Source organism: Pelodiscus sinensis, chromosome 3 (genome assembly GCF_049634645.1).
Source record: "Pelodiscus sinensis isolate JC-2024 chromosome 3, ASM4963464v1, whole genome shotgun sequence".
NCBI lineage: Eukaryota > Metazoa > Chordata > Testudines > Trionychidae > Pelodiscus > Pelodiscus sinensis.
The window spans coordinates 66,724,776-66,743,399 of NC_134713.1; the positions used below are offsets into that span (position 1 = coordinate 66,724,776).

The 18,624-nt window shown below is 38.9% G+C and overlaps 1 protein-coding gene across 4 annotated transcripts in view; it reads right to left on the reverse strand.

Annotated features, from left to right (window-relative positions):
* EPHA7 (EPH receptor A7) overlaps nt 1–18,624 on the reverse strand; it is a 188,651-nt gene that overhangs the window by 133,824 nt on the left and 36,203 nt on the right. The window lies entirely within an intron of this gene.

Sequence of the window (18,624 nt, forward strand, 5' to 3'; positions counted from 1 at the left end):
ACTGCTGTTGAGCTAAGTGGGTTCTCTCTCAAATACTCAATTTCTTTGAATAAAATGACCACAATAAATTTAATCTGTTCCTTCTTGCTTCTCCTTCTATCAGTGGAGCTTCTAGTAAAGTTTTCAAAGATAACTTTTGACTTCCAACTCTTCCTCAGACTCTTCCTCCGACTCTTTCTCAGACTGACCAGATGGCATTTAGGGTCACGGAATAAGTATGACACTTATTCCTCTATTTCCCATGATTGCCTTCATTCAGATCCCTATCCTTCAGGGTGACGAGTAGGTTCAGTTCTCATGGAAGGCAATATTGTTGATCAGAAACTATTTTTTTCAATATATTATCGAAGATGCAGCACACTTATCTAAAAAATAGGGTTGCACTTTCATCCTCCCTGCTGCAATTGGCTTGATACAAGGCACGCCCTTTTAAAGTGTCACGCAAATGAACAAAAGCAAAGGAAGTTGTACTGCTGACTTTAAAGATACAGATACATATATTTATTTAAGCATGCAGGAAGAGAAAGCAAAAAAACACCCAACCCGGAAGCAGCAGAGAATCTGTCCCATGAACAGGTAGAAATTTGACTCAAATTTTTGTCTGACTAATTGTAATCATTACTGGGGCAACTATTCTACTTGGACAAATTGTAAATACAGGCATTGTTTGATTCCCTCAGGGTATGTCTACATAGATGGGCTAAAGCTGCAATAAGCACACACTGGCCACAAGTAGAGAGGCAATTCTTGATTTAGTCCTAAGCGGAATGCAGGATCTGGTCCAAGAGTTAAATATAACTGGACTGCTTGGAAATAGTGACCATAATGTAATAAAATTTAACGTCCCTGTGGTGGGAAAAACACCTCAACAGTCCAACACTGTGGCATTTAATTTCAGAAAGGGGAACTATACAAAAATGAGAAGTTTAGTTAAAAAGATTAAAAAGCACAGTGACAAAAGTAAAATTCCTAAAAGCTGGACATCATAATAGAGGCCCAACTTAAACATATACCCAAAATTAAAAAACATAGTAAGAAAGCCAAGAAATTGTCACTGTGGCTTAACAACCAAGTAAAAGAAACAGTGAGGGATAATAAAGACATCTTTTAAAAAGTGTAAGTCAAATTCTAGTAAGGAAAACAGAAAGGAGCATAAACTTTGTTGAATTAAGGGTAAAAATATAATAAGAAAAGCCAAAAAGGTGTTTGAAGAAAAGCTAGCCAAAACCTCAAAAAGCAATAGTTTTTTAAGTACACCAGAAGCAGGAAGCCAGCTAAACAACCAGTGGGGCAACTGGATGATCAAGATGCTAAAGGAGCACTCAAAGATGATAAGGTAATTGCAGAGAAACTAAATGAATTCTTTGCTTCAGTCTTCATGGCTGAGGATGTTAGGGAGATTCCCAAACTATAGGTAGCAGATTTAAAACAAACAAAAGGAAGTTTTCTCTTCATGAAGCACAAAGCCAACCTGTGGAACTCCTTGACTTAGGATTTTGTGAAGACTAGGACTTTAACTCAAAAAGAGGCAGATAAATTCACGGAGGTTAGGTCCATCAGTGCTATTAGCCAGGATGGGTAGGAATGGTGTCCCTAGCCTCTGTTTGTTTGGAAATGGATGACAGTAGAGGGATCACATGATGATTACATGTTGTGTTTACTCCCTCTGGGTCATCTGGCATTGGCCACTGTTGGTCTACTGGGCTAGATGGACCTTTGGTCTGGTCCAGTATGACCATTCTTATGTAACTTCAGCTACGTCAGTAGCGTAGCTTAAGTCAAAATAGTTTGTCAAAATACCGTACACAGCAGGAAGTCCAAGGCAAAGCATTCTTCCTCTGACTTCCCTTACTCCTCTTAAAATAAGGGTTACAGGAGTTGGGGTAAGAAGTCCTCCAGCTCTCCATTATGTCAAAATAACTGCTTGTAGTGTAGACGTGGACCATGTTATTTTGGAATAACATCAATTATTCCAAAATAACACTGCTATGTAGATGTACCCAGAGCTATATGAGGCAGCTTTCCAACCTCAAATCTCCTTTTCTTTATTTACTGTAAAGATGCCATTGCTAGCTAAATTTACTACAGATGTTTGGTAAGATTTACACAAGTAGCATCCTGCTTTAGCAATATAAACTGACTTGCCTGGGAGAACTGTCCTTTTATGCTAATGGCTCTAAAGCAGACAACAGATACTGTGAAAGCTGCAGCTGCCTCTTCTGCTGCTGCTAACATTGTAAGGCAATAAGGTCCAGTGAGCAGGCATGGGACCAGGAGACAAAAGTCTTAGGTTATTTTCCTGGTAATTTCAAGGGACTCCAATTTTCTCATTCATATAATAGATGCTGATATATTTTAAAATAAGTATGTGCATTTCTCTTTGTTTAACTCACCTGTTCCAATCAATAGAACAATCTTCCAAGATTATAAGTGCCTTTGACACCCAACAACTTCAGTAAAGAGATGAGAGCATCAGCACCACAAAATAAATAATAAACATCTCATTCTCTTATATAGATGTCCAAGTGCTTTACAAGGAAGGACAATATCATCCTTATTTTCACAGATAAAGAAACTGAGGTACATGGCGGCAAAGTGACTTGACCAAGGTCCTTCTGCAAACCCACTACAGGATGAAGAATAGAATCCCTCCTCTGAGTCCCAATCAGTGCTATAGCAGAATATTTTCTTCTGCAGTTACATAATGCTGTAAGTAATTGTGGCTGTCCTTCAAAAATTCACAATGGTATCAACACTTGTGACAAATGCAGCAGCTTTCATAGATCAGATGCATACAAATTAGTGCCATAGGCATAATCAGATCACATTTGACACACTTCTCCCACACGAGTCAATAAGATTAGGTTACTCTGTCCACTGATTGCTGATGGAGGATTCCTTTGAGTTGATAAGTACTGTTTGAAGTTATCTAGCCATATGTTAAAATCAGAGCTCATGAATTACTTTCTCCAAATTATGTGATAAACATGCACTGTGACTTGGTAATTTTTTGTTAAGGAATAGAGTGCACTCAAAATAATATGCCTACATAGAAATAAAGAAAAATAAACTTAAGTATGGTATTATCCATACAGGCTAAATAATGGCGAATAAAATGTGAATGTTGAATTAAGATCTTCCCACACACCCTCTTTCTAATTTCCAATATTCAGAGTCACAATGTCAACCAAAGTCAGAAGCAATGGAATTCCAGAAAGCACTACAACCATTATTAGGATGGTCTGTTCCAAGTACTTATTAGACTAAAATAAATCTTGATGTCTATGTGACTTATTGCAGTGAAATTAAATGAGAACAAATAGTCAAAATGTATATCTAGAGCTTTTATCTCTAGCTCAGTGAAAGTCAGTCACTGAAACATTCTGGCATACAGTAACCATCAATGAGTTCTGTAACCTTTAGGAATATAAACTGTGTTAGTGTTTTCTGTTTGCATACTTCATTAATCTTTATAACAGATAAAACCAATCAGTGATGAATTCTTCAGTATTTCATAACAGTACTGAATTTATCAATATTTCATAACATTTATGATTGCCAGTCTTCAAGGATTGTCCTGGAGTCTCCTGAAATTGTAGATTAATCTTTGATTTAAGGATATTGTGCTCATGGTGAAATCTCCAGGAATACGTTCAATAACAATTGGCAACCATACTTACACTTCACTTAATTTTTTCCCTAAAAATACTACATGCAGTTTAAATGTTCTAAAATGTTCAAGGCAGAACTAAAAGCAGAATGAGTAAGCAAGCAAGCAAGCAAGCAAGACAAATCGTATACAGCTAGTAATAGTGTTAAAACATGTGGTTCCCCTTTATAACTGCATGCATTGTAAAGGCACAGAAGCTCTATGTTCACACCAAATCAATCCTCCATTTACTTCTAGACATTTTAATCTGTTTCCTTAAAAGGACAGGTGCTGATAAAGATTTGAAACAGAGCCTGAATTAAGAAAATGACAGGAAGAAAGGATCCCTGCTGCTGGTAAATGGCACTCTCACTGGGATTGCATTTCTTGAATATTCTCCTTCAAGGAGAAGAGCATATCAGTTTTTACACTTCAGCCAGAGAAAGCGATAGACTGAAATTAGAGCTGCTAGAAGCAAACAGGTACTATGAAATCTAAAGAAACACGGCACAGAGACCTTTAAAAGGGAGAAGGGGATAAAATTCTCTTTATCCTTATAAAATCGGCACATTATTCCAACTGAGCTAACAGGCTTAAGCGTAATGCAAGTTACAAGGAAGCTGAAGACAAATGTTTCATTCAGAAGTCCGTCATTCTCAACCAATAACTTTCTGCACAGAAGCATAGTAAAATCACGTCTCTTATTAAGTTCGCTTCTCTTGTTACAATAGAAGATGCTTTTAAGAAATAGTTCATTAATGTATCATCAAGTGCTCTATGCAATGTTTTTAGCTACAAAATTCAACTTGGCAAAGTAGCTTCTATTCTAACTCTTTAAAATGTCTTTCAAAAAGTTGACAATTTTCCTTTTCACTTTGTCATTATCCATTAAGGAGCTGCTGACTCACCAAAATTCTTAAAAAAAACACTTGTGTGTCATGGACTTCTCTCTCTCTCTCCCCATTTAAATTGTATGGTGTCACAAAACGCATTTACCTAGAACAAGCTTTACTGTGCTCTCATGTCTTGCTGATATTTCTTACTTGCATAAATGATTATGTGGTAAACAGAATATTCAAAATCAAATCCTAGCCCAACTGCACTCATTGGGGCCAGAATTTCACCTATTTACTTCAGCTAAGAAATAATCAGGTGGAACTGAGTACCAAAGATCCAGTTTTCATGCAAATATTTCTACCAGTTCTCTAACAACTAAATCCAATAGTTTTGTCATTGATTTCTATGGGAACACAGGGAAACCAACCACCAAATTAAATAGTGGTAGAAATAAATGTACATGCACAAAAACATGGGAGCACACATGAAGAAATATTTATGTACAAGGGAATATTTTTCAAACTTTCCATAAGTAACTAGTAGATATTTAAAGTGAACTAAACATCTTTTTTGGTACCATCTCTGTAACTTTAGCAATGTCCTAATTTCCCAAAGAGGCAAATTAAGTGGTGTCACTCAGTATAAATGTGAAAGTTACTTAATGTTCTTGCTCTGCAAATCAACTCCTATTTGAATTATTACGGACACTTTGCTGTTGAGGTATCAACCTTGAATCCAGGAACTGGATTAAGGATTGTATGGTGGATGGAGAAAGGGGAAAGGCAAATGCTGCTGCGTTTTTTAAGCATTTCACATCGTTTTGTAGATTGGCAGGGAAGTGTGTTTTATCAGTCTTTCAGATTCAAAATATTGAGTTAAAGTTACAAAATGTACATCATATGCCATCTATTTAGAATGAGAAAGTGGGTGAGGTAATATCTTTCACTGTACCAACTTCTGTTAGTGAGAGACAAGCTTTTGAGCTGCACAAAGCTATTTGTCAGATCTGAGAAAGATTCTAATGTGTCACATCTACATAAAAGATGGAACAGATAGTTTTTTATAAGAAGCACATAAAAAGAGGGTGGGGCTTATGGGGTTACAGAGTTCTGTAATAAGCCATAAATCCAGTGTCTTTATTAAGACTATGATCTTTAGTGCTTAGCAAAGTTATGAATTTAGGCTCCTGGGCTCATCTTTTGATAGGGCTGGCAGGTCTCCTTTGAGGAGGATTAATAGGTCAGATGCAAAGCAATCACTTTGTGAAAAGTATTGCACACAGGTGATAGGGCATTTTTGTCTTATTTTCCTGTGTTAGCTTATTTAACAGAATAGTGACAGTCAGGTTTCACCCACATAGTTACTATTGGGGCATTTAGTGCACTGGATGAAGTATACATCTTGTGACAGGCATGTGAAGGACCTATGGCTCTTGAAAGATGTGTGGTGGGAGTCATGGTTGCAGGAGTAATATGGCTGCAGGTTTTCCAGCTGCTTTGGCCTGATTTGAGTGGGTATGTCCAGTTGTATAGGAAGCTTGCTTCTAATGGTGAGCTTGGAGAGGTTGGGAGGTTGTCTGAAGGTAAGAAGAGGAGATTCAAGAAAGATTACTTTCAGAAGGGGGACCTATCAAGTATGCGTTGGAGTTCGATGTTACCTACCACACAACAGAACCTATACAGGGTAACAGCTAAGGGACTTTTATTAGGGATGATAACAAGCATGTAATTCATTCATTGTGTAGTCAACAAATTTTGTTGACTGCATGATTATTTGATAAGGATTAGCACTGCAAGCACTCAGTCCCAACTTGTGCCTGTTCTAACAGTTACCCCACTACGGCTCTACAAGGAAAGCATTATTGCAGAGCTGCATTGGGGGTAGCTCCTGGGACCTGGCGCAAGCCTGGACTGAGCTAGGCTGCCTGCCAGCTGGCTCCTAAATGACTTTCCCTGCGGAGCCGCAACGGGGGTTGCTCCCAGGATCCTGCACGAGCCAGGACTGACCCAGGCTGCTGGCCAGCCCTCTAATACATTTACTGGCCAAGCTACGATGGAAAGGGGGTGTGTGTCAGCAGTTCCATTAACTGTTAAGCTTTCACTTATCAGTTAATCTTTTAATTTACTACACTATTACATCCATAGCTTTTACTTTTGTATTGAATCAGGATCTCTCTGGGTATTTGAATGGTCCATTTTATGATGCCATCTCCTCCTCTAATGGATTGTTCTTGTTTCGTGAAGGTGGTTATGAATGTTTTAAGGTGTGTATCCTGAACTTCCTCTCACAGCATATTCTGTGATATCTGAGAGCCTGGCTGCAGGTAACAAATGTATTGGTGTTTATGGGGTGGCTATTGTATCCGCGAAAGTAGACATGGTGGTCTGTGGTATTCTGGTATTTAGCTATGCGTAGGGTTTCATTGTTGAAGGTGATTGGAATGTCCTGGAAGTTGATGATGGTATGGGAGAGTTTTAGAGAGTGTTTAATGTTCAGAGAGTGTTTAATCACAGATGGTGATTGCTGAAATTGTAGTGGAAATCTGAGTGATTTTAAGTCATCTGTCCAGAAAGGACAAGAATATCATTCATGCATCTCAAGTATATCATTAGTTTTGTGGTGCATTTTATCCAGACAACACTGCATATTATCTAATTAGCACTTACCTTAGAATTTTAGCAACACAAAAAAAAATAGTCAAAATGTCAAATAAAAAGCCAACATCTACACTGTTTTTAATCTGTTCTTGCCAATATTGCTCATTTATCACAGAGAATTAGTGTAGTGCTGACCCAAGAATACAACTTTGTGGAAATGCACAATAGTAAGATAATAATAGTTCTGAATGCTATTAATACACAGTGGTGTGAATAAACACATCTATGCAGTTTTAATTAATTTATATTGAGATACTTCTGGGCAGCCCCAAGGATACTCTTGCTGACAGGCACTATTCACAAATGCAATCTATTATTTGTTATTAATAAATAAATCAAATTTCTTCCCCTTCCACCTCTGAAGCACACAATAAGCAATTAAAAATGGGGAGAGGGGGAGAAATGAGTCCACATAAAACAAGAACTACCTTCCTTATCAATCAAAAATATAATACCACAATACATTAGTTACTTTCCCCCTCCAGGGCATGAACATTCCTCTTGGAATCTCAAAAGGCCATAGTAGGTACACAGAGTTAGTCCAACCTAGATCTCACAAAAACTACTGACCCCTGCCTAGTAATAGTGCAGTCATCGAGACATTCCTATCATGGGATGTGCTAATGTGACCACTTTGCCTTTTCTCTTCTTGGTTTCCCCGGTCCTCCTCATCTTTTCCTTGTAGTCTTTCTGCCCAACTCCATAGACTCCTATCTGTTTACTGAGGCATACACACTGCTGTCCTCATCTTTCAATCTGAATACTTCCCTGTGCTCTAGGAGTCAGTCTGAGCAGATGACTTAGCATCCCACATGACAGGGATGCAATCATTGTCCTATGACAGACATCTCCTACATTCTATGGGAATACAATAATGCTGGAAACCCATTTTCGGTCCAGCTCTTAGAGTAGTTCCTACACAGAAAATGCTCATCTGTCACATCAACACACACACTTGAGAACTTTGGCACAAAGTAGCAGCCTCATTCTTGTATGATTTATACCAATGAAAATTTGGAATAATCTGCTGAATTTAGGAGTTAGTGTTGTAAAAGTGATATGAGATCAGAATCAAATCATGTGTCACTGTCACCAAGGGGAAACAACTGACAGACACTAACACAGAGAGAGAGAGAGCGCACATGCACCCTGTATAGAGGAATGAAACAGAGAAGCATTAGCCAGATCCCCAAAAAATCATGAAATTGTCTTAAGTCATGAGATTTTTAAAATAATTATCATAGGATTCTTTTTCTTTGCCCTCTGGTTTAGAAACCTCTGCGATATATTCAGGTCACATTTTCCAGATTTGCTCATTAACCAGAAATGAAAGGTGAGATTAATGGGCCCAGTAACACAGGGTATTTAAAGAAAAAAAAAAGAAAACACACTCAGCATCATCAGAGCTGTGATAAAATTTTGCAATTTGGCAACACTGTTCTTTGATGAGTGAGTAACACTCAGCCCTGGTATGAATGGATACAGAATCACATTTAGCTAAGCGGCAAATGGAGAGCTGGGAGTTATAATACATGACATATCTGCCTACCACCCTCATCTTATCCACTGCTCCATGAAGATTCAGTGTGGTATGTGGTGGCACCCTTATAAAGCATGTCAAATGTTAGAATGAAGCACAAGTTTATATCCAGCTTGGATTTCCAGGAAACATAAGAAAACAACAAGAAAGCTGTCAACATATAGTGCTAGATCTGCACAGTGCAAGTGTAGTGGTGTACACATAAAAGAAGATGTGTAGGTCAGGAAGAGAAGAGGGGATGTAAAAAAAACTAGGGATGTAAAATCCAGTGCAGAGAAATATTCCTAATTCTGAACCCAACTTGAGGCCACACATAACCTCAGTTTACATGAGACAGGAATGCAACTATCATGTGCTCCCTTATGTTTACCATAGAAGGATTTGAATGGTCATGCTTTTATGTATAGGAATGTGCCATTTCGCTTGTCTATTTGGGATGTTCAGCACACAATGCTTAAAGTGTGGTTCTATCCTAAAAATGAACTCTAAAAATGGTATTATGTGGATCCATGTTTATTAGGGTTGCCAGATGGTTTCAGCAAAAATAGTGGACACACTTGACATTACATCATAATCTACATTACATCTTATTTAAAAAATACTGGACATTTATATTTTCTCATTTATATTTTTTTTCAATTTATTTTCCAAACAGAAAGCCCAAATACTGGACTCTCCAGTTCAAAATCAGACACCTGGCAACCCTAATGTTAATAGTCCTTCAGTGATTTCTGTATCAACTACACTCAGTTTGCAAGTAAAGATGTATTTTTCTAGCTACCAGCCATGCAAACTCTATCCTGACGTCTGGACGGTGGAAGCCAAACTGGTTACTTTCCATCTCAGGCATCATGAAGTTTTTGCAAGCTAAACTATGCCCTTAATTATATTATGCAATCCCACTCTAGAATAGAATTATATTATGCAATCCCACTCTGCCATGCATTTGTCTTCATCAGGTTTTCACTGGATATATATAACCCACTGGAAGTCAGTATACAGGGCTGTGTCTAGACTGGCCAGTTTTTCCAGAAAATCAGCCGCTTTTCCTGAAAAACTTGCCAGCTGTCTACACTGGCCACTTGAATTTCCTCAAAAGCACTGACTTCCTACTGTAAGAAATCAGTGCTTTTTGCGGAAATACAATGCTGCTCCCGTTTGGGCAAAAGTCCCTTTTGCGCTAAACTTTTGCGCAAAAGGGCCAGTGTAGACAGCTGAGATTTGTTTTCCGCAAAAAAGCCTCGATCGTGAAAATGGCGATCGGGGCTTTTTTGCGCAAAAGCGCGTCTAGATTGGCCATGGACACATTTCCGCAAAAAGTGCTTTTGTGGAAAAGCGTCCGTGCCAATCCAGACGCGCTTTTCTGAAAATGCTTTTAACGGAAAACTTTTCCGTTAAAAGCATTTCCGGAAAGTCATGCCAGTCTAGATGTAGCCCAGTGGTATTGGTGATTATCAGATACAATAGCATCCTCAGCTCAATCTTCCTGAAATATGTTGGTTGTGTAGGGCTAAAAGCATTAAAAAGTAGCAAGATAGTAAGCAGGACTGACTATGAATACCCAACTGGAACTAGGGTTGCTAGGTGTTAAGTACTGACCTGGACAGTCCGGTATTTTCTTCTCCTGTCCAATAAAAAAACAAGATGGCCTCCAGTAAAAAGCCTAAAGACCTGAGCATGGGGAAGCCATGCCTTCCCTGGGTCTTAGTGCTCAACGTCTCATCTTCCTATCCCTATTCTGACTCTGCATGCACTTAAAGGCGCCATGCTGTATTAATGCTGTATTATTTTATTTATTTATTTATTTATTTATTTATTGCTTAATAACTCTTGGGGTTCTTTTTTTTCTCAAAAACTGTGGTCTCCCCCCTTTTTCCCCCTTGTAGTAAAAACTAAATGTGCTTCTTCCCCTCCATTGCTTAAGCTTGAAACAGCACGTATCATTTAGCTGATTGCGCATGCCTTAGAAGCTGCTAGACTTTCTGCTAGATCTTTCTATATGAGGGAACTAAGTAAACTTGCAGTAACCAATCACGTTGCGACATGCTGGCCAGAAAGTATGTAGAATCCATAAAAGTTTCATCTCGGGCGCTGCCCGTGGTCAACCTTGCTTTGAGCGCAGAGCTCCTTTGTCGACCTTGTTTGCAAACAATAAATGGAGTTGAACCCAGCCTGAAAGTGTGACTCTCTTCTTGAGGCAAATTGGACTAGCCTCCAAGGGACAAAACTAGCAATTTATGCAATACCCCTCAACAGAATTTTTTCCCCGACAGGGTGTTTTTGTTTTGTTTTGGGGTTTTTTTTTGGGGGGGGGCGATGTTTGGTATTTTTTATTAAACCATCTGGCAACCCTGAATGGAACACATCTAATCAGTAAGCTGGAACTATTTTTACACAGGAATTTCAGAGAAGAAATCTCAAGATTTTATGAGGATTTGCACAATAATTGGTATCTTTCTTAACGTGCAGCTATAAGCAGGTATATAGACACTGCATTTGCAGCTAGAATGGGTACAAACAGAATACTAGGTGCAGCTCAGGAAAGTAGAGTTCCCTACATGCCTGAACCACCAGGGTAAATATCCTACACAGCTCTCTGCAAGTCCAAGCAGTGCACGGCCCATCTACACTATTTTTAGCAGTGCAAGGCTCTGGCAACAGACAAGGAGTTTCCTAAACCACATTTGAGCAAGAAGGCCAGTAGCTGCACTGTGGGCCTGCTCCCATTCTGTTAACTGCTGTATAAATTATGGTTGATGCACACAGCCCACACAGCACAGTTAGGTAGGTCCTCATACTTTCTTACTTCACTGTAAGTGTTGCAATAAGGTTCATAAGTGAGCCCTTTATTGTCAAGTTTAGCTCTCTAGTTCTGCCTTTGTACCTTAAGATAACAGTGATTCCTGGTGGTGTGGTTTTTTTAAGAGAGAGAAAGAGAGAGGGAGAGAGAGACCAACAAAGACCTATTTTCTGATAACTACAGTGTACTTTGGAAATGGGGGACAGTTCAACTAAGCCTGCCCCTGTTCCCACTGACTTCAGAAGAAGGTTAAGGTTCCATTCTGATTTTCTTGGGTTCATTTTACCAATTTGTTACTTACCAAAACCAAAGATACGTCTAAGAATCTTTCAAATAAGTGTATTCCCTAAACAGTGTCTTCCTGTGGCTAATCCCGGGCATGGAACGTCAGCATAATGGATATTACCATGGTTGAAGTATAGGTTTATTACAATATGAACACAAAGAAAGAGCCCTTTAACCAACTGGAGGCATTATGCTGCCCTAGCACTTGAAACAAAGTGGACTGTTTCATTAATGTGAGGATTAAATAATATCTAAGATTCAACCAGACTCTTTTTGCAAGCCTTTTTTCAAATACTGTTTTGATGTTTATTCTTTATAAATGTAATAATCTGTAGATGTGCTGAAGACTGCATGATACACATTCAAAATCTTGTCTAGAACTCAAGAGAACAAAGCAATTTTCATGCCTAATTCCTTACTTCTCATCCGCACTGGATGTAACTGTCAAAGTCACATCTATGCTGACAATGCAATTCAGAATGAACTCAGATCCATACAGATCTTTTCTACAGAGCCTCAGAGATAGGAGGTGAACATTACCCATTATTCTGAGCAACAAAAGTGGACCAAAGCCTGCCACTGAAGTCTTTACCCCCTACAGGCCAGATTAATCCTAGTAAAATCATTCTAGCTCCCCAAAAGAATGTTACATCACCAGTCCTGGTATGCTCTTTTGCCCAGCTTCCTTCTCCACAGGAACAGCAGGACAGAGTGACAATGTTAAACCAGCTGTTGGGTACTATCAGGCTTATTTCTCCCTTCAAACAAGAACAAAGAAAACAGCCATCTCCTCCGACACCCACAGTTCACTATTGGCCTAATGAATCTTCCACTGACATTTAGTACAAAGAAGCTGTCTTCTGTCTTTTTAAGGGGAAAAAAACAAACAGAAAGGTACATTAAATCAAACATTTTCAATTTACATTATTTTTGGATCACTTACTCTGTTCCTTGCCTATAGAAAACTAAGATTTGGACACTTTCAACTAAAACAGGACTCATATTCAATATCAAAACTGAGAAACAAATCAACTTCCCACTAGTTTAATTCAGAAAACACACATTTTTCTGCTGCAAAGCAAAATATAGCCTTGTATCAGAAATATTAAAGAAAATACCATTTCCCCAGTTAACCATTTTGTAAGCAATTGGCAAAACTGTAAGAGTTCTGATATGGTTTTGGCATGCCACACCTTCCCCAGGATGAACCTGACCAAGGAACAGAATGTCAGAATTGATCCAGAAGCCAGTGGATTTAGGAAATCAAGAGCTAGACCAGAATCTGGATATTGCCTGCATTAAAAAATATCTATTTTTTAAAGGTCTAGTTGATAGTAATTTGCTTTTTTAGCAGTTCTACGTCTTGATCCAAAACCTAACAATGAAAAGATTGCCATTGTCTTCACTTGGGTTGGGATGAGGCCCCCATTGCATAGTTCTAAGGCTGATTACATTTCAGCAATTCTTGTTCTTCTCCGGATAACTTGAGACTAATAATACTGTATTGTCTCATCAAAAACCAATGTGAAAAATGTCTTGTTTTAATTCATTTGTCTGTACAAATTGATCTTGATGATGACTCCAGAATTATCAGTCCGAAATTGGAAGTGGACCTTTCAATTATTTGCTCTGAGACAGACTGTATGTGTCTTAGTCTGCAGGTAACTATCCAAAAGCTAATTCAACACAATGTTTCATATTAAACAAAACTGGTCAGTGACTTGAAAAATCCAGAAACATGGTCAGACTCACTTTTTTAAAAGTCCCTTCTAATCTGAGTTAATATCAAGCAAAACCAGTATAATAGATATATAGATGATCAGAGGCTGTCTAACTAAATCTGTAATTACAGGAAACAGGTTCACAGCTTTCATAGACACAAATAAACAAAACTAATGAGATGAACAAAACCAATACATAGCTTCCAAAAAATTCTAGGACTATTTACTTTCAAATCTAATATGAGTGATGCCAATCAGATTCAGATCTGTTCTGGCAATTGTCATGATAAACTATCAAATAGCCACCAATCCCTGTGACTACCGTATTCATTTCAACTATTAACCGAATCATTCCCAAAAACATCACCTCTCTGGATTGTTTCTCTACAGATACTGGTATGGGTTATAGCCCAAACACTGATAGTCATCATTTCACAGAACTTTCAAAAACATGGATACTCATTGCATAGTCACAGATAATTCTGCTACGTATTGCTGCTTTCTGTTCATGGCAGGGGTGGAGGGATTGCAGCTGTGCAAAGTTTGCTGGTGGATACATCTGGACATACTAGATTAAATAATGACTGCTCATCCCGAAGCCATACTTTGCTACCACAAACTGTGATCTCATAATCTCTTATAAACTAACCATGCTTGGCATAAAACAGCACATAGCTGGCATACCTCCAGAAAGACTAAAGGGGGTGCATAAGTATTTAAGTTAGATAAGGTAGTTTTCACCTCTAGTGCTAGGTGCTTATTCATAAAAGCACTTAAGCACAAGTGCTTCCTTGAATCAGGGCCGTACACTGCTGTGTAGCACAGTTGTGCTTTAAAACTAGCTTCAGTTTTTCATTTTCATTCTCCAATTTATGTTATACAGAGATGCAGTTAGCAAGTTAGTAAGTGAGGTGTTTGGGGATCCATTTAGAGGAAACGTACTATATAAATATGGTTATCTCCATAATAATCAACACTCAGGAGTACAGATTCAAAAACGACAGTTTATACACTCTGCTTCCAGTGGCTCTTCGTTGACTAATATTTTACTGAAATATAAATACTTCTATGCTTATGCTGGTATTTTTCTCTTAAATATGTTTTTTTAGCAAATCAAGATTGTGAAAATTGCTGGGATTTCTATAAATTAAAATACTTTTAGATCAACAAGGTTTGTTCATGATAATCAGTAGCAAAGACAAAAAAAGATTTTAGTGATTCCTTTTAACAAGGTCTCTCAAAAACACTTTGTCTTGTTTTAAAATACTATACTTTCTTGGACTTATTTTATAGTCAAACGCTATAATGTTCACTATAGTCTGAACATTTAGCTCATTGGGTTGTGAAAAAAGTTCCCTTGGCTCACATTATCTTCAAAAACTACTTTAATTTCCTACTCAGTTTAGGGATGTTATACGATTAACCAGTAAGGATAAGGCCCTTGCCCGACAACCAGCCATCGCAGGTCAGAGCACCCTGGTTACTGAGGATCTGGTGGGCCAGATGGTAGAACCCTAGGGCTACAGCAAGTCTGGGTGGCAGGTAAGGAAGCAGGACCTAGGTTAAAACAGTTAATTGGTTAAACCAGGGGTCTCCAAACTACGGCCCGGGGGCCGGATGCGGCCCGCAAGGCCCTCTCATCCGGCCCGTGGAGACCTTTTTGGATTCAAAGGCAGAAGAAGTGAGATTGTTTCAAAACCCATTTGAAGCAGATGTGGCCAGTTGCCCAGACGAACTGCAGCTGGAAGTCATTGAGTTGCAAGCAAATGACCTCCTTAGGGACAAGTTCAAAATAGGACTGGTGGGTTTTTACCAGTTTTTGCCCAAGGAAGACTTTCCTAATGTCAAAACTTTTGCATCAAGGTACCTTTCAATCTTTGGAACAACATACCTGTGTGAACAAACATTTTCAAGAATGAAATACGTGAAGAACAATTTGAGAACAAACTTGTCCGATGATAATCTCAGGTCACTGTTGATGTTAGGGACAACAAATCTAAAGCCAGAAATGTCTGCTATTTTGGCATCCAGGAAACAATTTCACCATTCACACTAATACAGATGTTCATGTGTAGTGTATGAATGTGTTATTAAATAATAACTGAATAAAATAATATTAAATAAATAATTAAAAACAACATCCATGTTTTGATTGTTTTTTATTTGGACCTCAAGTGTGTAGTCGGCCCCTGCACTGCTGTTTGATAGTTAATGCGGCCCTCGGGCTGAAAAGTTTGGAGACCCCTGGGTTAAACCATAGCACTTAGCCGGTTAATCATTTTAACATCCCTAATTTGATTGTCAATATGCATTCAGCTTTGCTCACTGGCCTCTACATTTCTTACCCAAATAAGCTAAGTTACCTCTTTACAGACTCAGAGTAAGATATGACTCAGAATCTAAAAATGTAACTGACTTGATTTAAGGCCAAAAAGACATATGTGATTATTATGGGACTCAGTTAAAATATGAGATGACTAAACAATATCTATTTATTTACTTTCTCAGCAAAAACAAAACAGAACAAAAAAAAACCCACAACCTGCCAACATTTGCTTTTTGACGTGTCAGATAACATTATTTCCAAAATGTCATCAAGGGCCTTCCTTGGCTATGCATAAGGTCAGTGAATATTAACTTCATTTACACTCGGCTAAGAATTGGCTGGGTCAACAATAGAGGTTTAGATTCTCTGCTGAGCAGGGTTAGAAACTGACAAAAAGCTGCCACAGAGGAAGATGGATGATCATACTAGCTGACCCTATTCCTTCCTAAGTGTCACAGTTTCGGCCTCCTTTCTCTCTCCATAACAAAAGACCCTCTCTGAGCTTCCCAGTGGTCTTCAGCTTTATTGGTGCTAACAGGTCCAGACATTTTCATCGATTGGTTTCTATGCCTCTTAAACACAAGAGCTTGCCCTTTTTGGCTAGCCAAACCTTGGCACAGATGTCTTTTTCTGTAATTGCTTCTCTTCTGTCTGTTGGGAAGGATGCAATCGGACAGGCGAACATCATGTCAACACAGAAAATGTTTCACCATTTATCTCAGTTTCCCAATGGCATTTTAAGGAAAGTGATATGTAGTTTGCCTGGAGAGTTTAACCCTTTCATATCTCAAAGTGCTGATAAGCTGAGAAACAGACAGTTGAAATTTTTCAGCCCATCAGGGAACAATATCTGTCTTGATATCAGACATAATGGCAAGATAAAATTAATTTCGCTGACAGAATACACCAAAAATAAAAAGAATTGCTATTAAATTCTTGGCCATATGTACAGAAATCTGTCATCTGAATGGAATTCTATTTATATTATCTGCAGTCAAACTGAAAGGCTATAAATGTGTAAGTTAGAACAGGGGTTTTTTTGGTTTTGGTTTTTTTATTAACCTGTGGAACTTGTGACACAAATAGTTTTGAGGCTAAGAGCTTGGTAGAAATCACAAATAGAGAGTTAAGCATGTAGCTGAATGGGACTCTCCACACTTAGATAGGGTAAACAAAAATTAGACATTTAACTTTCTACAATACCATAGTTTCAGAGGGGTAGCTGTGTTAATCTGTAACTGAATTTTTTTTTAAAAACAACGAATAGTCCTGCAGTACCTTAGAGACTAACAAAGAATGTAGATGGTGGTATGAACTTTCATGGGCAGTTATTGGCAAAATACAAGAACATTAAAAAAAAGAGTTCAAGAGAATGCTTCAGGAAGGAGAAAAGATTTACAGGATTCTTGCACATTCTTCTGAATCAAACACAGATAGCCACTGCCACAGAAAAGATAATGGACCATATGCCTCACTGGTGTGAGGCAATACCTATTATACACGATGTGGAAAAAGCCTCTCACAAAAGCTTACACATAATTTCCCCAGATTCTGGGCTGTGCTATATTTGTTTTATCCTTCGCTGATGGTGCAAAATATCCCTACAAACAATTTAGCCAGCCATAGGAAAACTGATCCTCCAGTGCTGTAGGGCAAACGTGACCAGCCCTATGCTATTCCCACCAGGACCAACATAGGTGCCTAACCAAGAGCAATGAAGAATAGCCATATATATCAATCTCATACCCTTGGGGTATGTCTACACTACCCTCCTAGTTCGAACTAGGAGGGTAATGTAGGCATACCGCACTTGCAAATGAAGCCCGGGATTTGAATTTCCCGGGCTTCATTTGCATAAGCGGGGAGCCGACATTTTTAAATCCCCGCTGGTTCGAACCCCGTGCAGCGCGGCTACACGGGGCTCGAACTAGGTAGTTCGGACTAGGTTCCTAGTCCGAACTACCGTTACTCCTCGTGAAATGAGGTGTACCGGTAGTTCGGAATAGGCAACCTAGTCCGAACTACCTAGTTCGAGCCCCGTGTAGCCGTGCTGCACGGGGTTCGAACCAGCGGGGATTTAAAAATGGCGGCTCCCCGCTTATGCAAATGAAGCCCGGGAAATTCAAATCCCAGGCTTCATTTGCAAGTGCGGTATGCCTACATTACCCCGCTAGTTCGAACTAGCGGGGTAGTGTAGACATACCCTCAATGTGATATGCAGTTGGCACAGAGTCTCCTGGCCACAGCTGAGAACCTGGGTTATTACTAAGGTTACTTTTTAGTCATGAGTATTTTTAGTAAAAGTCATGAAAAAGTCCTGATCAATAAAAAAAAAATCATGGCCCATGACCTGTCCAACCATGGCTTGTACCATATACTCCTAACTAAATCTTGGGTGCTCTGGAGCAGAGAGTGGGACCTGTGGACCCATAGGGGGGAGTGTGTGGCCTGAGACTGCCACTACTGCTGCTGGGGGGTAGGGTGGACATGGTGTCCCCGTAGCAGCCAGTGTGGCTGCCTGTGTGTGGCACCCAGGCCAGCCATGCCAGCAGCTGCAGAAGTCACAGAAGTGCAGGAAATCGTGACCTCTGTGGCAGACTTGCAAGCATATTATATCTCATATTAAACTATTTCAGTGATAGATTCACCAAATAGTTAAAAGTATGGCTAGTCAAACATTTTTCATTTGAACTGATTTTTAACTCAAAATTTGTTTTTTTATGAAGCGCTTCTTTCCCCAAAAAGTAAAACCCTGAATGCTCAAAAACTAAACATTTTAATTGAAATATGTTGATTGGGCTCTGATATA